Consider the following 4,008-nt stretch of genomic DNA (forward strand, 5'->3'; position numbering starts at 1 on the left):
AGGGCCCCATCCAACCTGGCCTTGAACACTGCCGGGGTTGGGGCATCCACAGCCTCTCTGAGCGACATGTTCTAGTATCTCACCACCCTCACATTAAATTATTTCTTCCTAGTATTCTGCCTGTATTTCTCCCCTATCAATTTATACCCATTACGCCTAGTCCAATCACTACAGTTCCTGATGAAAAGTCCTTCTCTGGCTTTCCCTGTGGCCTCTTCAGATACTGGAAGGTTGCTATGAGGTCTCCACACAACCTTCGCTTCTCCAGGCCCCAACTTTCTCAGGCTGCCTTCATAGGGAAGGTGCTCCAGTCCTCTTATCAACTTTGTGGCCTCCTCTGGACTTGCTCCAACAGTTCCATGTCCTTCTTGTCTTGGGGACACCACAGCTGTATGCAGTACTCCAGGTGGAGTCTCACCAGAGTAGTGGGAGAGAATCACCTCCCTTGAGCTGCTGGCCATACTTCTTTTGATGCAGCACAAAATTCAGGTGGCTTTCTGGGCTGTGAGCACACATGTCTGGGTCATGTTGAGTTTTTCATCAGCCATCACTCCCAAGTCCTTCTCTGCACGGCTACTCTCAATCACTTCTCTATCTAGCCTGTAGGTGTGTCTGGGATTGCTCAAACCAAGGTTTAGGACCTTGCACTTTGTTGAACTTCATGAGGTTTGCATCAGCCCACACATGTCAAGGTCCCTCTGGATGGCATCCCTTCCTTCCGGCATGTCAGCTGCACCACACATTTCTTGGGTATCTTTTACTTTCATATTTCTAGGAGGTTTTGAATATGCATTTGAATTTTTGCTAAGCTTCAGATCCATTTAGATGACCAATAGAAAATGCAAATCAGGGTCTATTGCCCAAACTCAAAATGTGTAAGAAATAGAACGAAAGACAGAAACCCAACAAACCATCAAAGAACACACTATTGCTTGGAAATTATTCTTCTCCAAAAAGGAAGTTTAATTCAGAAGTTCTTTTTGGTCAACCTATAGTCAGATGGGACACACTTTTAAGACTGGGTACTAATACTTGAACTGAGGAAAGGTAATTACCATGAGCACAGCAGGGACAAAAGTCCTGATTATGCTACCTGGATCATGCTGTTCTCAAAAATAAGGCCCCACTTATAAAAAATTTATCATATGCATAAACCTTAAAAACATACTTAAGCACCTTATTCGATGATATTCTAAGTACTTTGCTGAAGTGATGTCTGAGAGAAATTGACTCATCCTTTCACTTTAAATACAAATCATGTTTGAAGGATCTTCCTGCTATAGTCTTCTGTGTGTTTTCTACTATATAGTAAACTCTAATTTGTTATGGATTGTTTAGCATTATCCAAAGCAAATATAAAGTAACCATGTCTGAATATATAAAAATTACAAGTGTGTGTTTATAATACTGTATTCAAAATAATAGCAAAAATATTTTGCCCTTCATCCTCCTGTTACCTCATTTAGACAAATAGTCTCTTTAGAAGGAAATACATGATGAGAGGAGCAAAGGGAGCAGGATTTTGGTCTCCTGAGGGAACAGAACCCAAAATAAAAGAGAACAAGGGCTGGGAGAACAAAGGTATGGAAAAAGAATCAATTGGAAAGTCTCTCAAGGAACTAATAAACACATGACAATGACATAGAAACAACATGTTTAATAGATGTGGCAACTATCAGAGAAGATTTTTCTTAAATTCAGTTAGGTGCCAGCTACTTCATTTCCAACAAAACAACAACATTAAAATACTAGTTTTAATTGTAAATATATTTACATGTCTTACAGAGAGACTGTAGCAGAGCAGGATTTCTGGGTTCTAATTTTATGTCCTGCTCCTGGTTCACGAAATAACTTTGAGAAAGTCACTGATGGACAAATTCAAAAAAGGAACAAAAACTCCAGGAAGTTGTATTTATTCCAGTATTTATGTGCTAAATGACCATAAAAATCTACATCAGGTTACTGCTGACAAAAATATGTTAAAGTTCTGATACTGCATTTCTCATTGCTACTGCTTTTGCTATACATTTGAAAACCTTGAAACCTACCTTGCACCAAAGCCTGCTTGTGATGTATAGGTGTGGCATCTCCTGGAAGGTTGCATGAAGTAAGCATCTTCTAAGCATGCATAACACAACACCAGTTTCTTCATGAAGCACAACAGCCCCTACAGACTTTCTCCCAGAAGCATGTCCAGAGGTCGTGGATGCACAACTGTCAACATTTTACATAATATTATGCTTGTAGAGGAGGTACTTCTTCATGAAGTGAGAGATGTAGGTTCACTGTCAGTCTCTTTTTGAGGACATCTGTCCCACATCACCCAACAGTGCATCCAGCAACAAGTCAAGGTGAAGATCAGGCTGGAAACTGTCTGTCATGCCTGCTGAAGCCATACTTCTGTATTGGACAGGAAGCAAGATTCATTGAGAAGGGATAATTTGCAACCCTAATAGGTGCTCCTTTTGAAGAGGAAGTCCTGGGTTCTTGCCCCAGGGGCTGCCTACACACTTTGCATTTGTAATTGGGTAACATACATAAATAGTGCTTGAAGCAGGGGCCAGAATCCAGGTTGCTTCCCCTCCTCCTTCCCCCAGTAGGTAAGTACCTCCATCCTTGAGCTATGAAATCATGTTTAACTCTCTGCTTAAATCAAGATTACAAATCTCACATCTTTTTCTACACTGAGTCATAGATACAACAGGAGTGAGAGGCTTCACTTTTTTCATCCTCTCTTCCAGGCTTGTACATGAGTAACTTCCTGGAAAGTGGAAATAAGAACTTAATTCCCTCAGTCTAAAGCTGAAGCTGAATCCATTTACATTTTTTCATTGTTCCTTTTCTGGGTTGGGTTATTTTGAGGGAAGAGGGGGTGGGTTGTGTTTTGGGTTTGTGTTTGGTTTTGGTTTGGTTTGATTGTTTGTATTTGGTTTTGGTTTTATACGGTTGTGTGTGTGTGTATTTGTTTCCTTTTGCTTCCCCTCTTAATGCACAGGCTATCCTGGATGTTGTTTAAATGGAGAAACAAAGATGTCTGGGTGTCTAAGTACAAAAGGGTGGTTTCCAGTTCTGAAACCATGTTGCACAAGCTCCTAAAACCAGAAGAGAAATAAATTTTTAGGAATATCTTTCTCTTCAGTGTTTTCTGTTGTCTGGCATGCGTATTCCCCTGGCTGTAAATCATATTTCTGAAACTCCTAGATCACCATGAAGTATACTTTGGTACTGAATCCCAGGTCTGTGAACTCCATTCATAAATGCAGGCGAAGTAACATGGACCAGAGTGCACATATTTGAAAACAGAAACCCATGTTCTGGCACTGAAGTAAAGTCATCTTAATTCTAAGAGACTCAGCTTGAGACATTTGAACAGTAAGAATATAGCTTCTAAAGCCCCATTTCCCAAATGCATTTGTCTGTGCAACACAGTTTTGAGCACACTTGAATGCATTCCTGATAGCTGTGTTATGACAGACTTAAGAACAGTATCATAGACCTCTTTTACACCTTTTACCTCTTTGCTTGCCTTCTGCCTGCTGATGCACCTCAACTAAATCTCCATTCCAAGTCTCAGCAAATTTCAACAGCTGTCATCCATCTTTCTTTCTTTCTTTCTTTTTCTTTCTTTCTTTCTTTCTTTCTTTCTTTCTTTCTTTCTTTCTTTCTTTCTTTCTTTCTTTCTTTCTTTCTTTCTTTCTTTCTTTCTTTCTTTCTTTCTTTCTTTCTTTCTTTCTTTCTTTCTTTCTTTCTTTCTTTCTTTCTTTCTTTCTTTCTTTCTTTCTTTCTTTCTTTCTTTTCTTTCTTTCTTTCCCCCCCCTCACAAATGGGATCAGGTGAAATGAAGTTTCAGTGTGCAGTGCTCTTCTTTAGGCAGTGACATTTTACTATACAATGAATCACCTGCACAGAAACATCTGTACCTTATCACTTTGAAGAACTAGGATTCCATGAGTTCTGGTGAAGCAGCATTTGCACATACACCAAGTCATTCACAAGGTATCAGATTTT

This window comes from Acanthisitta chloris, unplaced genomic scaffold (genome assembly GCF_000695815.1).
Source record: "Acanthisitta chloris isolate BGI_N310 unplaced genomic scaffold, ASM69581v1 scaffold25809, whole genome shotgun sequence".
Taxonomy (NCBI): Eukaryota; Metazoa; Chordata; class Aves; order Passeriformes; family Acanthisittidae; genus Acanthisitta; species Acanthisitta chloris.